Here is a 23,124-nt window from a genome sequence, read left to right on the forward strand (position 1 = left end):
TTGCATGGAAAAGCTCAGTTTAGGGTTTAAAACCCTAATGCTGGCTGAAAGGAAAAAGTTCAGTTTAGGGTTTAAAACCCTAATGCTGACTAAAAGGGAAATTCAGTTTAGGGTTTAAAACCCTAATGCTGATTGTATGGAAAAAGCTCAGTTTAGGGTTTAAAACCCTAATGCTGGCTGAAAGGAAAAAGTTCAGTTTAGGGTTTAAAACCCTAATGCTGACTAAAAGGGAAATTCAGTTTAGGGTTTAAAACCCTAATGCTGATTGCATGGAAAAGCTCAGTTTAGGGTTTAAAACCCTAATGCTGGCTGAAAGGAAAAAGTTCAGTTTAGGGTTTAAAACCCTAATGCTGGCTGAAAGGAAAAAGTTCAGTTTAGGGTTTAAAACCCTAATGCTGACTAAAAGAAAAATTCAGTTTAGGGTTTAAAACCCTAATGCTGATTGCATGGAAAAGCTCAGTTTAGGGTTTAAAACCCTAATGCTGGCTGAAAGGAAAAAGTTCAGTTTAGGGTTTAAAACCCTAATGCTGACTAAAAGGAAAGTTCAGTTTAGGGTTTAAAACCCTAATGCTGATTGCATGGAAAAGCTCAGTTTAGGGTTTAAAACCCTAGTGCTGGCTGAATGAAAAAAGTTCAGTTTAGGGTTTAAAACCCTAATGCTGACTAAAAGGAAAATTCAGTTTAGGGTTTAAAACCCTAATGCTGATAGCATGGAAAAGCTCAGTTTAGGGTTTAAAACCCTAATGCTGGCTGAAAGGAAAAAGTTCAGTTTAGGGTTTAAAACCCTAATGCTGACTAAAAGGAAAGTTCAGTTTAGGGTTTAAAACCCTAATGCTGATTGCATGGAAAAGCTCAGTTTAGGGTTTAAAACCCTAATGCTGGCTGAAAGGAAAAAGTTCAGTTTAGGGTTTAAAACCCTAATGCTGACTAAAAGGAAAGTTCAGTTTAGGGTTTAAAACCCTAATGCTGATTGCATGGAAAAGCTCAGTTTAGGGTTTAAAACCCTAGTGCTGGCTGAATGAAAAAAGTTCAGTTTAGGGTTTAAAACCCTAATGCTGACTAAAAGGAAAATTCAGTTTAGGGTTTAAAACCCTAATGCTGATTGCATGGAAAAGCTCAGTTTAGGGTTTAAAACCCTAATGCTGGCTGAAAGGAAAAAGTTCAGTTTAGGGTTTAAAACCCTAATGCTGACTAAAAGGAAAATTCAGTTTAGGGTTTAAAACCCTAATGCTGATTGCATGGAAAAGCTCAGTTTAGGGTTTAAAACCCTAATGCTGGCTGAAAGGAAAAAGTTCAGTTTAGGGTTTAAAACCCTAATGCTGACTAAAAGGAAAATTCAGTTTAGGGTTTAAAACCCTAATGCTGATAGCATGGAAAAGCTCAGTTTAGGGTTTAAAACCCTAATGCTGGCTGAAAGGAAAAAGTTCAGTTTAGGGTTTAAAACCCTAATGCTGACTAAAAGAAAAATTCAGTTTAGGGTTTAAAACCCTAATGCTGATTGCATGGAAAAGCTCAGTTTAGGGTTTAAAACCCTAATGCTGGCTGAAAGGAAAAAGTTCAGTTTAGGGTTTAAAACCCTAATGCTACTAAAAGGAAAGTTCAGTTTAGGGTTTAAAACCCTAATGCTGATTGTATGGAAAAGCTCAGTTTAGGGTTTAAAACCCTAGTGCTGGCTGAATGAAAAAAGTTCAGTTTAGGGTTTAAAACCCTAATGCTGACTAAAAGAAAAATTCAGTTTAGGGTTTGAAACCCTAATGCTGATAGCATGGAAAAGCTCAGTTTAGGGTTTAAAACCCTAATGCTGGCTGAAAGGAAAAAGTTCAGTTTAGGGTTTAAAACCCTAATGCTGACTAAAAGGAAAGTTCAGTTTAGGGTTTAAAACCCTAATGCTGATTGCATGGAAAAGCTCAGTTTAGGGTTTAAAACCCTAATGCTGGCTGAAAGGAAAAAGTTCAGTTTAGGGTTTAAAACCCTAATGCTGACTAAAAGGAAAGTTCAGTTTAGGGTTTAAAACCCTAATGCTGATTGCATGGAAAAGCTCAGTTTAGGGTTTAAAACCCTAATGCTGGCTGAAAGGAAAAAGTTCAGTTTAGGGTTTAAAACCCTAATGCTGACTAAAAGGAAAGTTCAGTTTAGGGTTTAAAACCCTAATGCTGATTGCATGGAAAAGCTCAGTTTAGGGTTTAAAACCCTAATGATGATTGCATGGAAAAGCTCAGTTTAGGGTTTAAAACCCTAATGCTGGCTGAAAGGAAAAAGTTCAGTTTAGGGTTTAAAACCCTAATGCTACTAAAAGGAAAGTTCAGTTTATGGTTTAAAACCCTAATGCTGATTGTATGGAAAAGCTCAGTTTAGGGTTTAAAACCCTAGTGCTGGCTGAATGAAAAAAGTTCAGTTTAGGGTTTAAAACCCTAATGCTGACTAAAAGAAAAATTCAGTTTAGGGTTTGAAACCCTAATGCTGATAGCATGGAAAAGCTCAGTTTAGGGTTTAAAACCCTAATGCTGGCTGAAAGGAAAAAGTTCAGTTTAGGGTTTAAAACCCTAATGCTGACTAAAAGGAAAGTTCAGTTTAGGGTTTAAAACCCTAATGCTGATTGCATGGAAAAGCTCAGTTTAGGGTTTAAAACCCTAGTGCTGGCTGAATGGAAAAAGTTCAGTTTAGGGTTTAAAACCCTAATGCTGACTAAAAGGAAAATTCAGTTTAGGGTTTAAAACCCTAATGCTGATAGCATGGAAAAGCTCAGTTTAGGGTTTAAAACCCTAATGCTGATAGCATGGAAAAGCTTAGTTTAGGGTTTAAAACCCTAATACTGGCTGAAAGGAAAAAGTTCAGTCTAGGGTTTAAAACCCTAATGCTGACTAAAAGGAAAATTCAGTTTAGGGTTTAAAACTCTAATGCTGATTGCATGGAAAAGCTCAGTTTAGGGTTTAAAACCCTAATGCTGGCTGAATGGAAAAAGTTCAGTTTAGGGTTTAAAACCCTAATGCTGACTAAAAGGGAAATTCAGTTTAGGGTTTAAAACCCTAATGCTGATTGCATGGAAAAGCTCAGTTTAGGGTTTAAAACCCTAATGCTGGCTGAAAGGAAAAAGTTCAGTTTAGGGTTTAAAACCCTAATGCTGACTAAAAGGAAAATTCAGTTTAGGGTTTAAAACCCTAATGCTGATTGTATGGAAAAGCTCAGTTAAGGGTTTAAAACCCTAATGCTGGCTGAAAGGAAAAAGTTCAGTTTAGGGTTTAAAACCCTAATGCTGACTAAAAGGGAAATTCAGTTTAGGGTTTAAAACCCTAATGCTGATTGTATGGAAAAAGCTCAGTTTAGGGTTTAAAACCCAAATGCTGGCTGAAAGGAAAAAGTTCAGTTTAGGGTTTAAAACCCTAATGCTGACTAAAAGAGAAATTCAGTTTAGGGTTTAAAACCCTAATGCTGATTGCATGGAAAAGCTTCAGTTTAGGGTTTAAAACCCTAATGCTGGCTGAAAGGAAAAAGTTCAGTTTAGGGTTTAAAACCCTAATGCTGACTAAAAGAAAAATTCAGTTTAGGGTTTAAAACCCTAATGCTGATTACATGGAAAAGCTCAGTTTAGGGTTTAAAACCCTAATGCTGGCTGGAATGGAAAAGTTCAGTTTAGGGTTTAAAACCCTAATGCTGACTAAAAGGAAAAGTTCAGTTTAAGGTTTAAAACCCTAATGCTGACTAAAAGGAAAATTCAGTTTAGGGTTTAAAACCCTAATGCTGATTACATGGAAAAGCTCAGTTTAGGGTTTAAAACCCTAATGCTGATAGCATGGAAAAGCTTAGTTTTGGGTTTAAAACCCTAATACTGGCTGAAAGGAAAAAGTTCAGTCTAGGGTTTAAAACCCTAATGCTGACTAAAAGGAAAATTCAGTTTAGGGTTTAAAACCCTAATGTTGATTACATGGAAAACTTCAGTTTAGGGTTTTAAAACCCTAATGCTGACTAAAAGGAAAAGTTCAGTTTAGGGTTTAAAACCCTAATGCTGATAGCATGGAAAAGCTCAGTTTAGGGTTTAAAACCCTAATGCTGGCTGAAAGGAAAAAGTTCAGTTTAGGGTTTAAAACCCTAATGCTGACTAAAAGGAAAGTTCAGTTTAGGGTTTAAAACCCTAATGCTGATTGCATGGAAAAGCTCAGTTTAGGGTTTAAAACCCTAGTGCTGGCTGAATGAAAAAAGTTCAGTTTAGGGTTTAAAACCCTAATGCTGACTAAAAGGAAAATTCAGTTAATGGTTTAAAACCCTAATGCTGATTGCATGGAAAAGCTCAGTTTAGGGTTTAAAACCCTAATGCTGGCTGAAAGGAAAAAGTTCAGTTTAGGGTTTAAAACCCTAATGCTTACTAAAAGGAAAGTTCAGTTTAGGGTTTAAAACCCTAATGCTGATTGCATGGAAAAGCTCAGTTTAGGGTTTAAAACCCTAATGCTGACTAAAAGGAAAAGTTCAGTTTAGGGTTTAAAACCCTAATGCTGATAGCATGGAAAAGCTCAGTTTAGGGTTTAAAACCCTAATGCTGGCTGAAAGGAAAAAGTTCAGTTTAGGGTTTAAAACCCTAATGCTGACTAAAAGGAAAGTTCAGTTTAGGGTTTAAAACCCTAATGCTGATTGCATGGAAAAGCTCAGTTTAGGGTTTAAAACCCTAGTGCTGGCTGAATGAAAAAAGTTCAGTTTAGGGTTTAAAACCCTAATGCTGACTAAAAGGAAAATTCAGTTAATGGTTTAAAACCCTAATGCTGATTGCATGGAAAAGCTCAGTTTAGGGTTTAAAACCCTAATGCTGGCTGAAAGGAAAAAGTTCAGTTTAGGGTTTAAAACCCTAATGCTTACTAAAAGGAAAGTTCAGTTTAGGGTTTAAAACCCTAATGCTGATTGCATGGAAAAGCTCAGTTTAGGGTTTAAAACCCTAGTGCTGGCTGAAAGGAAAAAGTTCAGTTTAGGGTTTAAAACCCTAATGCTGACTGCATGGAAAAGCTCAGTTTAGAGTTTAAAACCCTAATGCTGGCTGAAAGGAAAAAGTTCAGTTTAGGGTTTAAAACCCTAATGCTGACTAAAAGGAAAGTTCAGTTTAGGGTTTAAAACCCTAATGCTGATTGCATGGAAAAGATCAGTTTAGGGTTTAAAACCCTAGTGCTGGCTGAATGAAAAAAGTTCAGTTTAGGGTTTAAAACCCTAATGCTGACTAAAAGGAAAATTCAGTTTAGGGTTTAAAACCCTAATGCTGATTGCATGGAAAAGCTCAGTTTAGGGTTTAAAACCCTAATGCTGGCTGAAAGGAAAAAGTTCAGTTTAGGGTTTAAAACCCTAATGCTGACTAAAAGGAAAGTTCAGTTTAGGGTTTAAAACCCTAATGCTGATTGCATGGAAAAGCTCAGTTTAGGGTTTAAAACCCTAGTGCTGGCTGAATGAAAAAAGTTCAGTTTAGGGTTTAAAACCCTAATGCTGACTAAAAGGAAAATTCAGTTTAGGGTTTAAAACCCTAATGCTTGATAGCATGGAAAAGCTCAGTTTAGGGTTTAAAACCCTAATGCTGGCTGAAAGGAAAAAGTTCAGTTTAGGGTTTAAAACCCTAATGCTGACTAAAAGGAAAGTTCAGTTTAGGGTTTAAAACCCTAATGCTGATTGCATGGAAAAGCTCAGTTTAGGGTTTAAAACCCTAATGCTGGCTGAAAGGAAAAAGTTCAGTTTAGGGTTTAAAACCCTAATGCTGACTAAAAGGAAAGTTCAGTTTAGGGTTTAAAACCCTAATGCTGATTGCATGGAAAAGCTCAGTTTAGGGTTTAAAACCCTAGTGCTGGCTGAATGAAAAAAGTTCAGTTTAGGGTTTAAAACCCTAATGCTGACTAAAAGGAAAATTCAGTTTAGGGTTTAAAACCCTAATGCTGATTGCATGGAAAAGCTCAGTTTAGGGTTTAAAACCCTAATGCTGGCTGAAAGGAAAAAGTTCAGTTTAGGGTTTAAAACCCTAATGCTGACTAAAAGGAAAGTTCAGTTTAGGGTTTAAAACCCTAATGCTGATTGCATGGAAAAGATCAGTTTAGGGTTTAAAACCCTAGTGCTGGCTGAATGAAAAAAGTTCAGTTTAGGGTTTAAAACCCTAATGCTGACTAAAAGGAAAATTCAGTTTAGGGTTTAAAACCCTAATGCTGATAGCATGGAAAAGCTCAGTTTAGGGTTTAAAACCCTAATGCTGGCTGAAAGGAAAAAGTTCAGTTTAGGGTTTAAAACCCTAATGCTGACTAAAAGGAAAGTTCAGTTTAGGGTTTAAAACCCTAATGCTGATTGCATGGAAAAGCTCAGTTTAGGGTTTAAAACCCTAGTGCTGGCTGAATGGAAAAAGTTCAGTTTAGGGTTTAAAACCCTAATGCTGACTAAAAGGAAAATTCAGTTTAGGGTTTAAAACCCTAATGCTGACTAAAAGGAAAATTCAGTTTAGGGTTTAAAACCCTAATGCTGATAGCATGGAAAAGCTCAGTTTAGGGTTTAAAACCCTAATGTTGGCTGAAAGGAAAAAGTTCAGTTTAGGGTTTAAAACCCTAATGCTACTAAAAGGAAAGTTCAGTTTAGGGTTTAAAACCCTAATGCTGATTGCATGGAAAAGCTCAGTTTAGGGTTTAAAACCCTAATGCTGGCTGAAAGGAAAAAGTTCAGTTTAGGGTTTAAAACCCTAATGCTACTAAAAGGAAAGTTCAGTTTAGGGTTTAAAACCCTAATGCTGATTGTATGGAAAAGCTCAGTTTAGGGTTTAAAACCCTAGTGCTGGCTGAATGAAAAAAGTTCAGTTTAGGGTTTAAAACCCTAATGCTGACTAAAAGAAAAATTCAGTTTAGGGTTTGAAACCCTAATGCTGATAGCATGGAAAAGCTCAGTTTAGGGTTTAAAACCCTAATGCTGGCTGAAAGGAAAAAGTTCAGTTTAGGGTTTAAAACCCTAATGCTGACTAAAAGGAAAGTTCAGTTTAGGGTTTAAAACCCTAATGCTGATTGCATGGAAAAGCTCAGTTTAGGGTTTAAAACCCTAGTGCTGGCTGAATGGAAAAAGTTCAGTTTAGGGTTTAAAACCCTAATGCTGACTAAAAGGAAAATTCAGTTTAGGGTTTAAAACCCTAATGCTGATAGCATGGAAAAGCTCAGTTTAGGGTTTAAAACCCTAATGCTGATAGCATGGAAAAGCTTAGTTTAGGGTTTAAAACCCTAATACTGGCTGAAAGGAAAAAGTTCAGTCTAGGGTTTAAAACCCTAATGCTGACTAAAAGGAAAATTCAGTTTAGGGTTTAAAACTCTAATGCTGATTGCATGGAAAAGCTTAGTTTAGGGTTTAAAACCCTAATGCTGGCTGAATGGAAAAAGTTCAGTTTAGGGTTTAAAACCCTAATGCTGACTAAAAGGGAAATTCAGTTTAGGGTTTAAAACCCTAATGCTGATTGCATGGAAAAGCTCAGTTTAGGGTTTAAAACCCTAATGCTGGCTGAAAGGAAAAAGTTCAGTTTAGGGTTTAAAACCCTAATGCTGACTAAAAGGAAAATTCAGTTTAGGGTTTAAAACCCTAATGCTGATTGTATGGAAAAGCTCAGTTAAGGGTTTAAAACCCTAATGCTGGCTGAAAGGAAAAAGTTCAGTTTAGGGTTTAAAACCCTAATGCTGACTAAAAGGGAAATTCAGTTTAGGGTTTAAAACCCTAATGCTGATTGTATGGAAAAAGCTCAGTTTAGGGTTTAAAACCCAAATGCTGGCTGAAAGGAAAAAGTTCAGTTTAGGGTTTAAAACCCTAATGCTGACTAAAAGAGAAATTCAGTTTAGGGTTTAAAACCCTAATGCTGATTGCATGGAAAAGCTCAGTTTAGGGTTTAAAACCCTAATGCTGGCTGAAAGGAAAAAGTTCAGTTTAGGGTTTAAAACCCTAATGCTGACTAAAAGGAAAATTCAGTTTAGGGTTTAAAACCCTAATGCTGATTACATGGAAAAGCTCAGTTTAGGGTTTAAAACCCTAATGCTGGCCGAATGGAAAAGTTCAGTTTAGGGTTTAAAACCCTAATGCTGACTAAAAGGAAAAGTTCAGTTTAAGGTTTAAAACCCTAATGCTGACTAAAAGGAAAATTCAGTTTAGGGTTTAAAACCCTAATGCTGATTACATGGAAAAGCTCAGTTTAGGGTTTAAAACCCTAATGCTGATAGCATGGAAAAGCTTAGTTTAGGGTTTAAAACCCTAATACTGGCTGAAAGGAAAAAGTTCAGTCTAGGGTTTAAAACCCTAATGCTGACTAAAAGGAAAATTCAGTTTAGGGTTTAAAACCCTAATGCTGATTACATGGAAAACTTCAGTTTAGGGTTTTAAAACCCTAATGCTGACTAAAAGGAAAAGTTCAGTTTAGGGTTTAAAACCCTAATGCTGATAGCATGGAAAAGCTCAGTTTAGGGTTTAAAACCCTAATGCTGGCTGAAAGGAAAAAGTTCAGTTTAGGGTTTAAAACCCTAATGCTGACTAAAAGGAAAGTTCAGTTTAGGGTTTAAAACCCTAATGCTGATTGCATGGAAAAGCTCAGTTTAGGGTTTAAAACCCTAGTGCTGGCTGAATGAAAAAAGTTCAGTTTAGGGTTTAAAACCCTAATGCTGACTAAAAGGAAAATTCAGTTAATGGTTTAAAACCCTAATGCTGATTGCATGGAAAAGCTCAGTTTAGGGTTTAAAACCCTAATGCTGGCTGAAAGGAAAAAGTTCAGTTTAGGGTTTAAAACCCTAATGCTTACTAAAAGGAAAGTTCAGTTTAGGGTTTGAAACCCTAATGCTGATAGCATGGAAAAGCTCAGTTTAGGGTTTAAAACCCTAATGCTGGCTGAAAGGAAAAAGTTCAGTTTAGGGTTTAAAACCCTAATGCTGACTAAAAGGAAAGTTCAGTTTAGGGTTTAAAACCCTAATGCTGATTGCATGGAAAAGCTCAGTTTAGGGTTTAAAACCCTAGTGCTGGCTGAATGAAAAAAGTTCAGTTTAGGGTTTAAAACCCTAATGCTGACTAAAAGGAAAATTCAGTTTAGGGTTTAAAACCCTAATGCTGATAGCATGGAAAAGCTCAGTTTAGGGTTTAAAACCCTAATGCTGATAGCATGGAAAAGCTTAGTTTAGGGTTTAAAACCCTAATACTGGCTGAAAGGAAAAAGTTCAGTCTAGGGTTTAAAACCCTAATGCTGACTAAAAGGAAAATTCAGTTTAGGGTTTAAAACTCTAATGCTGATTGCATGGAAAAGCTCAGTTTAGGGTTTAAAACCCTAATGCTGGCTGAATGGAAAAAGTTCAGTTTAGGGTTTAAAACCCTAATGCTGACTAAAAGGAAAATTCAGTTTAGGGTTTAAAACCCTAATGCTGATTGCATGGAAAAGCTCAGTTTAGGGTTTAAAACCCTAATACTGGCTGAAAGGAAAAAGTTCAGTTTAGGGTTTAAAACCCTAATGCTGACTAAAAGGAAAATTCAGTTTAGGGTTTAAAACCCTAATGCTGATTGTATGGAAAAGCTCAGTTAAGGGTTTAAAACCCTAATGCTGGCTGAAAGGAAAAAGTTCAGTTTAGGGTTTAAAACCCTAATGCTGACTAAAAGGGAAATTCAGTTTAGGGTTTAAAACCCTAATGCTGATTGTATGGAAAAAGCTCAGTTTAGGGTTTAAAACCCTAATGCTGGCTGAAAGGAAAAAGTTCAGTTTAGGGTTTAAAACCCTAATGCTGACTAAAAGGGAAATTCAGTTTAGGGTTTAAAACCCTAATGCTGATTGCATGGAAAAGCTTAGTTTAGGGTTTAAAACCCTAATGCTGGCTGAAAGGAAAAAGTTCAGTTTAGGGTTTAAAACCCTAATGCTGACTAAAAGGAAAATTCAGTTTAGGGTTTAAAACCCTAATGCTGATTACATGGAAAAGCTCAGTTTAGGGTTTAAAACCCTAATGCTGGCTGAATGGAAAAAGTTCAGTTTAGGGTTTAAAACCCTAATGCTGATTGCATGGAAAAGCTCAGTTTAGGGTTTAAAACCCTAATGCTGGCTGAAAGGAAAAAGTTCAGTTTAGGGTTTAAAACCCTAATGCTGACTAAAAGGAAAATTCAGTTTATGGTTTAAAACCCTAATGCTGATTACATGGAAAAGCTCAGTTTAGGGTTTAAAACCCTAATGCTGATTGCATGGAAAAGCTCAGTTTAAGGTTTAAAACCCTAATGTTGGCTGAATGGAAAAAGTTCAGTTTAGGGTTTAAAACCCTAATGCTGACTGCATGGAAAAGCTCAGTTTAGGGTTTAAAACCCTAATGCTGGCTGAAAGGAAAAAGTTCAGTTTAGGGTTTAAAACCCTAATGCTGACTAAAAGGAAAATTCAGTTTAGGGTTTAAAACCCTAATGCTGATAGCATGGAAAAGCTCAGTTTAGGGTTTAAAACCCTAATGCTGGCTGAAAGGAAAAAGTTCAGTTTAGGGTTTAAAACCCTAATGCTGACTAAAAGGAAAGTTCAGTTTAGGGTTTAAAACCCTAATGTTGATTGCATGGAAAAGCTCAGTTTAGGGTTTAAAACCCTAGTGCTGGCTGAATGAAAAAAGTTCAGTTTAGGGTTTAAAACCCTAATGCTGACTAAAAGGAAAATTCAGTTTAGGGTTTAAAACCCTAATGCTGATTGCATGGAAAAGCTCAGTTTAGGGTTTAAAACCCTAATGCTGGCTGAAAGGAAAAAGTTCAGTTTAGGGTTTAAAACCCTAATGCTGACTAAAAGGAAAGTTCAGTTTAGGGTTTAAAACCCTAATGCTGATTGCATGGAAAAGCTCAGTTTAGGGTTTAAAACCCTAGTGCTGGCTGAATGAAAAAAGTTCAGTTTAGGGTTTAAAACCCTAATGCTGACTAAAAGGGAAATTCAGTTTAGGGTTTAAAACCCTAATGATGATTGCATGGAAAAGCTCAGTTTAGGGTTTAAAACCCTAATGCTGGCTGAAAGGAAAAAGTTCAGTTTAGGGTTTAAAACCCTAATGCTGACTAAAAGAAAAATTCAGTTTAGGGTTTGAAACCCTAATGCTGATAGCATGGAAAAGCTCAGTTTAGGGTTTAAAACCCTAATGCTGGCTGAAAGGAAAAAGTTCAGTTTAGGGTTTAAAACCCTAATGCTGACTAAAAGGGAAATTCAGTTTAGGGTTTAAAACCCTAATGCTGATTGCATGGAAAAGCTCAGTTTAAGGTTTAAAACCCTAATGCTGGCTGAAAGGAAAAAGTTCAGTTTATGGTTTAAAACCCTAATGCTGACTAAAAGGAAAGTTCAGTTTAGGGTTTAAAACCCTAATGATGATTGCATGGAAAAGCTCCGTTTAGGGTTTAAAACCCTAATGCTGGCTGAAAGGAAAAAGTTCAGTTTAGAGTTTAAAACCCTAATGCTACTAAAAGGAAAGTTCAGTTTAGGGTTTAAAACCCTAATGCTGATTGTATGGAAAAGCTCAGTTTAGGGTTTAAAACCCTAGTGCTGGCTGAATGAAAAAAATTCAGTTTAGGGTTTAAAACCCTAATGCTGACTAAAAGAAAAATTCAGTTTAGGGTTTGAAACCCTAATGCTGATAGCATGGAAAAGCTCAGTTTAGGGTTTAAAACCCTAATGCTGGCTGAAAGGAAAAAGTTCAGTTTAGGGTTTAAAACCCTAATGCTGACTAAAAGGAAAGTTCAGTTTAGGGTTTAAAACCCTAATGCTGATTGCATGGAAAAGCTCAGTTTAGGGTTTAAAACCCTAGTGCTGGCTGAATGGAAAAAGTTCAGTTTAGGGTTTAAAACCCTAATGCTGACTAAAAGGAAAATTCAGTTTAGGGTTTAAAACCCTAATGCTGATAGCATGGAAAAGCTCTGCTTAGGGTTTAAAACCCTAATGCTGATAGCATGGAAAAGCTCAGTTTAGGGTTTAAAACCCTAATGCTGGCTGAAAGGAAAAAGTTCAGTTTAGGGTTTAAAACCCTAATGCTGACTAAAAGGAAAGTTCAGTTTAGGGTTTAAAACCCTAATGCTGATTGCATGGAAAAGCTCAGTTTAGGGTTTAAAACCCTAATGCTGGCTGAAAGGAAAAAGTTCAGTTTAGGGTTTAAAACCCTAATGCTGACTAAAAGGAAAGTTCAGTTTAGGGTTTAAAACCCTAATGCTGATTGCATGGAAAAGCTCAGTTTAGGGTTTAAAACCCTAGTGCTGGCTGAATGGAAAAAGTTCAGTTTAGGGTTTAAAACCCTAATGCTGACTAAAAGGAAAATTCAGTTTAGGGTTTAAAACCCTAATGCTGATAGCATGGAAAAGCTCAGTTTAGGGTTTAAAACCCTAATGCTGATAGCATGGAAAAGCTCAGTTTAGGGTTTAAAACCCTAATGTTGGCTGAAAGGAAAAAAGTTCAGTTTAGGGTTTAAAACCCTAATGCTGACTAAAAGGAAAGTTCAGTTTAGGGTTTAAAACCCTAATGATGATTGCATGGAAAAGCTCAGTTTAGGGTTTAAAACCCTAATGCTGGCTGAAAGGAAAAAGTTCAGTTTAGGGTTTAAAACCCTAATGCTACTAAAAGGAAAGTTCAGTTTAGGGTTTAAAACCCTAATGCTGATTGTATGGAAAAGCTCAGTTTAGGGTTTAAAACCCTAGTGCTGGCTGAATGAAAAAAGTTCAGTTTAGGGTTTAAAACCCTAATGCTGACTAAAAGAAAAATTCAGTTTAGGGTTTGAAACCCTAATGCTGATAGCATGGAAAAGCTCAGTTTAGGGTTTAAAACCCTAATGCTGGCTGAAAGGAAAAAGTTCAGTTTAGGGTTTAAAACCCTAATGCTGACTAAAAGGAAAGTTCAGTTTAGGGTTTAAAACCCTAATGCTGATTGCATGGAAAAGCTCAGTTTAGGGTTTAAAACCCTAGTGCTGGCTGAATGGAAAAAGTTCAGTTTAGGGTTTAAAACCCTAATGCTGACTAAAAGGAAAATTCAGTTTAGGGTTTAAAACCCTAATGCTGATAGCATGGAAAAGCTCAGTTTAGGGTTTAAAACCCTAATGCTGATAGCATGGAAAAGCTTAGTTTAGGGTTTAAAACCCTAATACTGGCTGAAAGGAAAAAGTTCAGTCTAGGGTTTAAAACCCTAATGCTGACTAAAAGGAAAATTCAGTTTAGGGTTTAAAACTCTAATGCTGATTGCATGGAAAAGCTCAGTTTAGGGTTTAAAACCCTAATGCTGGCTGAATGGAAAAAGTTCAGTTTAGGGTTTAAAACCCTAATGCTGACTAAAAGGGAAATTCAGTTTAGGGTTTAAAACCCTAATGCTGATTGCATGGAAAAGCTCAGTTTAGGGTTTAAAACCCTAATGCTGGCTGAAAGGAAAAAGTTCAGTTTAGGGTTTAAAACCCTAATGCTGACTAAAAGGAAAATTCAGTTTAGGGTTTAAAACCCTAATGCTGATTGTATGGAAAAGCTTAGTTAAGGGTTTAAAACCCTAATGCTGGCTGAAACGAAAAAGTTCAGTTTAGGGTTTAAAACCCTAATGCTGACTAAAAGGGAAATTCAGTTTAGGGTTTAAAACCCTAATGCTGATTGTATGGAAAAAGCTCAGTTTAGGGTTTAAAACCCTAATGCTGGCTGAAAGGAAAAAGTTCAGTTTAGGGTTTAAAACCCTAATGCTGACTAAAAGGAAAATTCAGTTTAGGGTTTAAAACCCTAATGCTGATTGCATGGAAAAGCTCAGTTTAGGGTTTAAAACCCTAATGCTGGCTGAAAGGAAAAAGTTCAGTTTAGGGTTTAAAACCCTAATGCTGACTAAAAGGAAAATTCAGTTTAGGGTTTAAAACCCTAATGCTGATTACATGGAAAAGCTCAGTTTAGGGTTTAAAACCCTAATGCTGGCCGAATGGAAAAGTTCAGTTTAGGGTTTAAAACCCTAATGCTGACTAAAAGGAAAAGTTCAGTTTAAGGTTTAAAACCCTAATGCTGACTAAAAGGAAAATTCAGTTTAGGGTTTAAAACCCTAATGCTGATTACATGGAAAAGCTCAGTTTAGGGTTTAAAACCCTAATGCTGATAGCATGGAAAAGCTTAGTTTAGGGTTTAAAACCCTAATACTGGCTGAAAGGAAAAAGTTCAGTCTAGGGTTTAAAACCCTAATGCTGACTAAAAGGAAAATTCAGTTTAGGGTTTAAAACTCTAATGCTGATTGCATGGAAAACTTCAGTTTAGGGTTTTAAAACCCTAATGCTGACTAAAAGGAAAAGTTCAGTTTAGGGTTTAAAACCCTAATGCTGATAGCATGGAAAAGCTCAGTTTAGGGTTTAAAACCCTAATGCTGGCTGAAAGGAAAAAGTTCAGTTTAGGGTTTAAAACCCTAATGCTGACTAAAAGGAAAGTTCAGTTTAGGGTTTAAAACCCTAATGCTGATTGCATGGAAAAGCTCAGTTTAGGGTTTAAAACCCTAGTGCTGGCTGAATGAAAAAAGTTCAGTTTAGGGTTTAAAACCCTAATGCTGACTAAAAGGAAAATTCAGTTAATGGTTTAAAACCCTAATGCTGATTGCATGGAAAAGCTCAGTTTAGGGTTTAAAACCCTAATGCTGGCCGAAAGGAAAAAGTTCAGTTTAGGGTTTAAAACCCTAATGCTTACTAAAAGGAAAGTTCAGTTTAGGGTTTGAAACCCTAATGCTGATAGCATGGAAAAGCTCAGTTTAGGGTTTAAAACCCTAATGCTGGCTGAAAGGAAAAAGTTCAGTTTAGGGTTTAAAACCCTAATGCTGACTAAAAGGAAAGTTCAGTTTAGGGTTTAAAACCCTAATGCTGATTGCATGGAAAAGCTCAGTTTAGGGTTTAAAACCCTAGTGCTGGCTGAATGAAAAAAGTTCAGTTTAGGGTTTAAAACCCTAATGCTGACTAAAAGGAAAATTCAGTTTAGGGTTTAAAACCCTAATGCTGATAGCATGGAAAAGCTCAGTTTAGGGTTTAAAACCCTAATGCTGATAGCATGGAAAAGCTTAGTTTAGGGTTTAAAACCCTAATACTGGCTGAAAGGAAAAAGTTCAGTCTAGGGTTTAAAACCCTAATGCTGACTAAAAGGAAAATTCAGTTTAGGGTTTAAAACTCTAATGCTGATTGCATGGAAAAGCTCAGTTTAGGGTTTAAAACCCTAATGCTGGCTGAAAGGAAAAAGTTCAGTTTAGGGTTTAAAACCCTAATGCTGACTAAAAGGAAAATTCAGTTTAGGGTTTAAAACCCTAATGCTGATTGCATGGAAAAGCTCAGTTTAGGGTTTAAAACCCTAATGCTGGCTGAAAGGAAAAAGTTCAGTTTAGGGTTTAAAACCCTAATGCTGACTAAAAGGAAAATTCAGTTTAGGGTTTAAAACCCTAATGCTGATTGTATGGAAAAGCTCAGTTAAGGGTTTAAAACCCTAATGCTGGCTGAAAGGAAAAAGTTCAGTTTAGGGTTTAAAACCCTAATGCTGACTAAAAGGGAAATTCAGTTTAGGGTTTAAAACCCTAATGCTGATTGTATGGAAAAAGCTCAGTTTAGGGTTTAAAACCCTAATGCTGGCTGAAAGGAAAAAGTTCAGTTTAGGGTTTAAAACCCTAATGCTGACTAAAAGGGAAATTCAGTTTAGGGTTTAAAACCCTAATGCTGATTGCATGGAAAAGCTTAGTTTAGGGTTTAAAACCCTAATGTTGGCTGAAAGGAAAAAGTTCAGTTTAGGGTTTAAAACCCTAATGCTGACTAAAAGGAAAATTCAGTTTAGGGTTTAAAACCCTAATGCTGATTACATGGAAAAGCTCAGTTTAGGGTTTAAAACCCTAATGCTGGCTGAATGGAAAAGTTCAGTTTAGGGTTTAAAACCCTAATGCTGACTTGCATGGAAAAGCTCAGTTTAGGGTTTAAAACCCTAATGCTGGCTGAATGGAAAAAGTTCAGTTTAGGGTTTAAAACCCTAATGCTGACTAAAAGGAAAATTCAGTTTATGGTTTAAAACCCTAATGCTGATTACATGGAAAAGCTCAGTTTAGGGTTTAAAACCCTAATGCTGATTGCATGGAAAAGCTCAGTTTAAGGTTTAAAACCCTAATGTTGGCTGAATGGAAAAAGTTCAGTTTAGGGTTTAAAACCCTAATGCTGACTGCATGGAAAAGCTCAGTTTAGGGTTTAAAACCCTAATGCTGGCTGAAAGGAAAAAGTTCAGTTTAGGGTTTAAAACCCTAATGCTGACTAAAAGGAAAATTCAGTTTAGGGTTTAAAACCCTAATGCTGATAGCATGGAAAAGCTCAGTTTAGGGTTTAAAACCCTAATGCTGGCTGAAAGGAAAAAGTTCAGTTTAGGGTTTAAAACCCTAATGCTGACTAAAAGGAAAGTTCAGTTTAGGGTTTAAAACCCTAATGTTGATTGCATGGAAAAGCTCAGTTTAGGGTTTAAAACCCTAGTGCTGGCTGAATGAAAAAAGTTCAGTTTAGGGTTTAAAACCCTAATGCTGACTAAAAGGAAAATTCAGTTTAGGGTTTAAAACCCTAATGCTGATTGCATGGAAAAGCTTAGTTTAGGGTTTAAAACCCTAATGCTGGCTGAAAGGAAAAAGTTCAGTTTAGGGTTTAAAACCCTAATGCTGACTAAAAGGAAAGTTCAGTTTAGGGTTTAAAACCCTAATGCTGATTGCATGGAAAAGCTCAGTTTAGGGTTTAAAACCCTAGTGCTGGCTGAATGAAAAAAGTTCAGTTTAGGGTTTAAAACCCTAATGCTAAATAAAAGGGAAATTCAGTTTAGGGTTTAAAACCCTAATGCTGATTGTATGGAAAAGCTCAGTTTAGGGTTTAAAACCCTAATGTTGGCTGAAAGGAAAAAGTTCAGTTTAGGGTTTAAAACCCTAATGCTGACTAAAAGAGAAATTCTGTTTAGGGTTTGAAACCCTAATGCTGATAGCATGGAAAAGCTCAGTTTAGGGTTTAAAACCCTAATGCTGGCTGAAAGGAAAAAGTTCAGTTTAGGGTTTAAAACCCTAATGCTCACTAAAAGGGAAATTCAGTTTAGGGTTTAAAACCCTAATGCTGATTGCATGGAAAAGCTCAGTTTAGGGTTTAAAACCCTAATGCTGGCTGAAAGGAAAAAGTTCAGTTTAGGGTTTAAAACCCTAATGCTGACTAAAAGGAAAGTTCAGTTTAGGGTTTAAAACCCTAATGCTGATTGCATGGAAAAGCTCAGTTTAGGGTTTAAAACCCTAGTGCTGGCTGAATGGAAAAAGTTCAGTTTAGGGTTTAAAACCCTAATGCTGACTAAAAGGAAAATTCAGTTTAGGGTTTAAAACCCTAATGCTGATAGCATGGAAAAGCTCAGTTTAGGGTTTAAAACCCTAATGCTGATAGCATGGAAAAGCTCAGTTTAGGGTTTAAAACCCTAATACTGGCTGAAAGAAAAAAGTTCAGTTTAGGGTTTAATACCCTAATGCTGACTAAAAGGAAAGTTCAGTTTAGGGTTTAAAACCCTAGTGCTGGCTGAATGAAAAAAGTTCAGTTTAGGGTTTAAAACCCTAATGCTGACTAAAAGGAAAATTCAGTTTAGGGTTTAAAACCCTAATGTTGATTGCATGGAAAAGCTCAGTTTAGGGTTTAAAACCCTAGTGCTGGCTGAATGAAAAAAGTTCAGTTTAGGGTTTAAAACCCTAATGCTGACTAAAAGGAAAATTCAGTTTAGGGTTTAAAACCCTAATGCTGATTGCATGGAAAAGCTCAGTTTAGGGTTTAAAACCCTAATGCTGGCTGAAAGGAAAAAGTTCAGTTTAGGGTTTAAAACCCTAATGCTGACTAAAAGGAAAGTTCAGTTTAGGGTTTAAAACCCTAATGCTGATTGCATGGAAAAGCTCAGTTTAGGGTTTAAAACCCTAGTGCTGGCTGAATGAAAAAAGTTCAGTTTAGGGTTTAAAACCCTAATGCTGACTAAAAGGAAAATTCAGTTTAGGGTTTAAAACCCTAATGCTGATAGCATGGAAAAGCTCAGTTTAGGGTTTAAAACCCTAATGCTGGCTGAAAGGAAAAAGTTCAGTTTAGGGTTTAAAACCCTAATGCTGACTAAAAGGAAAGTTCAGTTTAGGGTTTAAAACCCTAATGCTGATTGCATGGAAAAGCTCAGTTTAGGGTTTAAAACCCTAATGCTGGCTGAAAGGAAAAAGTTCAGTTTAGGGTTTAAAACCCTAATGCTACTAAAAGGAAAGTTCAGTTTAGGGTTTAAAACCCTAATGCTGATTGCATGGAAAAGCTCAGTTTAGGGTTTAAAACCCTAGTGCTGGCTGAATGAAAAAAGTTCAGTTTAGGGTTTAAAACCCTAATGCTGACTAAAAGGAAAATTCAGTTTAGGGTTTAAAACCCTAATGCTGATAGCATGGAAAAGCTCAGTTTAGGGTTTAAAACCCTAATGCTGGCTGAAAGGAAAAAGTTCAGTTTAGGGTTTAAAACCCTAATGCTAACTAAAAGGAAAGTTCAGTTTAGGGTTTAAAACCCTAATGCTGATTGCATGGAAAAGCTCAGTTTAGGGTTTAAAACCCTAGTGCTGGCTGAATGAAAAAAGTTCAGTTTAGGGTTTAAAACCCTAATGCTGACTAAAAGGAAAATTCAGTTTAGGGTTTAAAACCCTAATGCTGATAGCATGGAAAAGCTCAGTTTAGGGTTTAAAACCCTAATGCTGATAGCATGGAAAAGCTTAGTTTAGGGTTTAAAACCCTAATACTGGCTGAAAGGAAAAAGTTCAGTCTAGGGTTTAAAACCCTAATGCTGACTAAAAGGAAAATTCAGTTTAGGGTTTAAAACTCTAATGCTGATTGCATGGAAAAGCTCAGTTTAGGGTTTAAAACCCTAATGCTGGCTGAATGGAAAAAGTTCAGTTTAGGGTTTAAAACCCTAATGCTGACTAAAAGGAAAATTCAGTTTAGGGTTTAAAACCCTAATGCTGATTGCATGGAAAAGCTCAGTTTAGGGTTTAAAACCCTAATGCTGGCTGAAAGGAAAAAGTTCAGTTTAGGGTTTAAAACCCTAATACTAACTAAAAGGAAAATTCAGTTTAGGATTTAAAACCCTAATGCTGATTGTATGGAAAAGCTCAGTTTAGGGTTTAAAACCCTAATGCTGACTGAAAGGAAAAAGTTCAGTTTAGGGTTTAAAACCCTAATGCTGACTAAAAGGGAAATTCAGTTTAGGGTTTAAAACCCTAATGTTGATTGTATGGAAAAAGCTCAGTTTAGGGTTTAAAACCCTAATGCTGGCTGAAAGGAAAAAGTTCAGTTTAGGGTTTAAAACCCTAATGCTGACTAAAAGGGAAATTCAGTTTAGGGTTTAAAACCCTAATGCTGATTGCATGGAAAAGCTCAGTTTAGGGTTTAAAACCCTAATGCTGGCTGAAAGGAAAAAGTTCAGTTTAGGGTTTAAAACCCTAATGTTGACTAAAGGAAAAATTCAGTTTAGGGTTTAAAACCCTAATGCTGACTAAAAGGAAAATTCAGTTTAGGGTTTAAAACCCTAATGCTGATTGCATGGAAAAGCTCAGTTTAGGGTTTAAAACCCTAATGCTGGCTGAAAGGAAAAAGTTCAGTTTAGGGTTTAAAACCCTAATGCTGACTAAAAGGAAAGTTCAGTTTAGGGTTTAAAACCCTAATGCTGATTGCATGGAAAAGCTCAGTTTAGGGTTTAAAACCCTAGTGCTGGCTGAATGAAAAAAGTTCAGTTTAGGGTTTAAAACCCTAATGCTGACTAAAAGGAAAGTTCAGTTTAGGGTTTAAAACCCTAATGCTGATTGCATGGAAAAGCTCAGTTTAGGGTTTAAAACCCTAGTGCTGGCTGAATGAAAAAAGTTCAGTTTAGGGTTTAAAACCCTAATGCTGACTAAAAGGAAAATTCAGTTTAGGGTTTAAAACCCTAATGCTGATAGCATGGAAAAGCTCAGTTTAGGGTTTAAAACCCTAATGCTGGCTGAAAGGAAAAAGTTCAGTTTAGGGTTTAAAACCCTAATGCTGACTAAAAGGAAAATTCAGTTTAGGGTTTAAAACCCTAATGCTGATTGCATGGAAAAGCTCAGTTTAGGGTTTAAAACCCTAATGCTGGCTGAAAGGAAAAAGTTCAGTTTAGGGTTTAAAACCCTAATGCTGACTAAAAGGAAAATTCAGTTTAGGGTTTAAAACCCTAATGCTGATTGCATGGAAAAGCTCAGTTTAGGGTTTAAAACCCTAATGCTGGCTGAAAGGAAAAAGTTCAGTTTAGGGTTTAAAACCCTAATGCTGACTAAAAGGAAAATTCAGTTTAGGGTTTAAAACCCTAATGCTGATAGCATGGAAAAGCTCAGTTTAGGGTTTAAAACCCTTATGCTGGATGAAAGGAAAAAGTTCAGTTTAGGGTTTAAAACCCTAATGCTCACTAAAAGGAAAGTTCAGTTTAGGGTTTAAAACCCTAATGCTAATTGCATGGAAAATCTCAGTTTAGGGTTTAAAACCCTAGTGCTGGCTGAATGAAAAAAGTTCAGTTTAGGGTTTAAAACCCTAATGCTGACTAAAAGAAAAATTCAGTTTAGGGTTTAAAACCCTAATGCTGATAGCATGGAAAAGCTCAGTTTAGGGTTTAAAACCCTAATGCTGATAGCATGGAAAAGCTTAGTTTAGGGTTTAAAACCCTAATACTGGCTGAAAGGAAAAAGTTCAGTCTAGGGTTTAAAACCCTAATGCTGACTAAAAGGAAAATTCAGTTTAGGGTTTAAAACTCTAATGCTGATTGCATGGAAAAGCTCAGTTTAGGGTTTAAAACCCTAATGCTGGCTGAATGGAAAAAGTTCAGTTTAGGGTTTAAAACCCTAATGCTGACTAAAAGGGAAATTCAGTTTAGGGTTTAAAACCCTAATGCTGATTGCATGGAAAAGCTCAGTTTAGGGTTTAAAACCCTAATGCTGGCTGAAAGGAAAAAGTTCAGTTTAGGGTTTAAAACCCTAATGCTGACTAAAAGGAAAATTCAGTTTAGGGTTTAAAACCCTAATGCTGATTGTATGGAAAAGCTCAGTTTAGGGTTTAAAACCCTAATGCTGGCTGAAAGGAAAAAGTTCAGTTTAGGGTTTAAAACCCTAATGCTGACTAAAAGGGAAATTCAGTTTAGGGTTTAAAACCCTAATGCTGATTGTATGGAAAAAGCTCAGTTTAGGGTTTAAAACCCTAATGCTGGCTGAAAGGAAAAAGTTCAGTTTAGGGTTTAAAACCCTAATGCTGACTAAAAGGGAAATTCAGTTTAGGGTTTAAAACCCTAATGCTGATTGCATGGAAAAGCTCAGTTTAGGGTTTAAAACCCTAATGCTGGCTGAAAGGAAAAAGTTCAGTTTAGGGTTTAAAACCCTAATGCTGACTAAAAGGAAAATTCAGTTTAGGGTTTAAAACCCTAATGCTGATTACATGGAAAAGCTCAGTTTAGGGTTTAAAACCCTAATGCTGGCCGAATGGAAAAGTTCAGTTTAGGGTTTAAAACCCTAATGCTGACTAAAAGGAAAAGTTCAGTTTAAGGTTTAAAACCCTAATGCTGACTAAAAGGAAAATTCAGTTTAGGGTTTAAAACCCTAATGCTGATTACATGGAAAAGCTCAGTTTAGGGTTTAAAACCCTAATGCTGGCTGAATGGAAAAGTTCAGTTTAGGGTTTAAAACCCTAATGCTGACTTGCATGGAAAAGCTCAGTTTAGGGTTTAAAACCCTAATGCTGGCTGAATGGAAAAAGTTCAGTTTAGGGTTTAAAACCCTAATGCTGACTAAAAGGAAAATTCAGTTTATGGTTTAAAACCCTAATGCTGATTACATGGAAAAGCTCAGTTTAGGGTTTAAAACCCTAATGCTGATTGCATGGAAAAGCTCAGTTTAGGGTTTAAAACCCTAATGTTGGCTGAATGGAAAAAGTTCAGTTTAGGGTTTAAAACCCTAATGCTGACTAAAAGGAAAATTCAGTTTAGGGTTTAAAACCCTAATGCTGATTACATGGAAAACTTCAGTTTAGGGTTTTAAAACCCTAATGCTGACTAAAAGGAAAAGTTCAGTTTAGGGTTTAAAACCCTAATGCTGATAGCATGGAAAAGCTCAGTTTAGGTTTTAAAACCCTAATGCTGACAAAAAGGAAAGTTCAGTTTAGGGTTTAAAACCCTAATGTTGATTGCATGGAAAAGCTCAGTTTAGGGTTTAAAACCCTAGTGCTGGCTGAATGAAAAAAGTTCAGTTTAGGGTTTAAAACCCTAATGCTGACTAAAAGGAAAATTCAGTTTAGGGTTTAAAACCCTAATGCTGATTGCATGGAAAAGCTCAGTTTAGGGTTTAAAACCCTAATGCTGGCTGAAAGGAAAAAGTTCAGTTTAGGGTTTAAAACCCTAATGCTGACTAAAAGGAAAGTTCAGTTTAGGGTTTAAAACCCTAATGCTGATTGCATGGAAAAGCTTAGTTTAGGGTTTAAAACCCTAGTGCTGGCTGAATGAAAAAAGTTCAGTTTAGGGTTTAAAACCCTAATGCTGACTAAAAGGAAAATTCAGTTTAGGGATTAAAACCCTAATGCTGATTGCATGGAAAAGCTCAGTTTAGGGTTTAAAACCCTAATGCTGGCTGAAAGGAAAAAGTTCAGTTTAGGGTTTAAAACCCTAATGCTGACTAAAAGGAAAGTTCAGTTTAGGGTTTAAAACCCTAATGCTGATTGCATGGAAAAGCTCAGTTTAGGGTTTAAAACCCTAATGCTGGCTGAAAGGAAAAAGTTCAGTTTAGGGTTTAAAACCCTAATGCTGACTAAAAGGAAAGTTCAGTTTAGGGTTTAAAACCCTAATGCTGATTGCATGGAAAAGCTCAGTTTAGGGTTTAAAACCCTAGTGCTGGCTGAATGAAAAAAGTTCAGTTTAGGGTTTTAAACCCTAATGCTGACTAAAAGGAAAATTCAGTTTAGGGTTTAAAACCCTAATGCTGATAGCATGGAAAAGCTCAGTTTAGGGTTTAAAACCCTAATGCTGGCTGAAAGGAAAAAGTTCAGTTTAGGGTTTAAAACCCTAATGCTGACTAAAAGGAAAGTTCAGTTTAGGGTTTAAAACCCTAATGCTGATTGCATGGAAAAGCTCAGTTTAGGGTTTAAAACCCTAATGCTGGCTGAAAGGAAAAAGT

Source organism: Nicotiana sylvestris, chromosome 2 (assembly GCF_000393655.2).
Source record: "Nicotiana sylvestris chromosome 2, ASM39365v2, whole genome shotgun sequence".
Classification (NCBI taxonomy): Eukaryota; Viridiplantae; Streptophyta; class Magnoliopsida; order Solanales; family Solanaceae; genus Nicotiana; species Nicotiana sylvestris.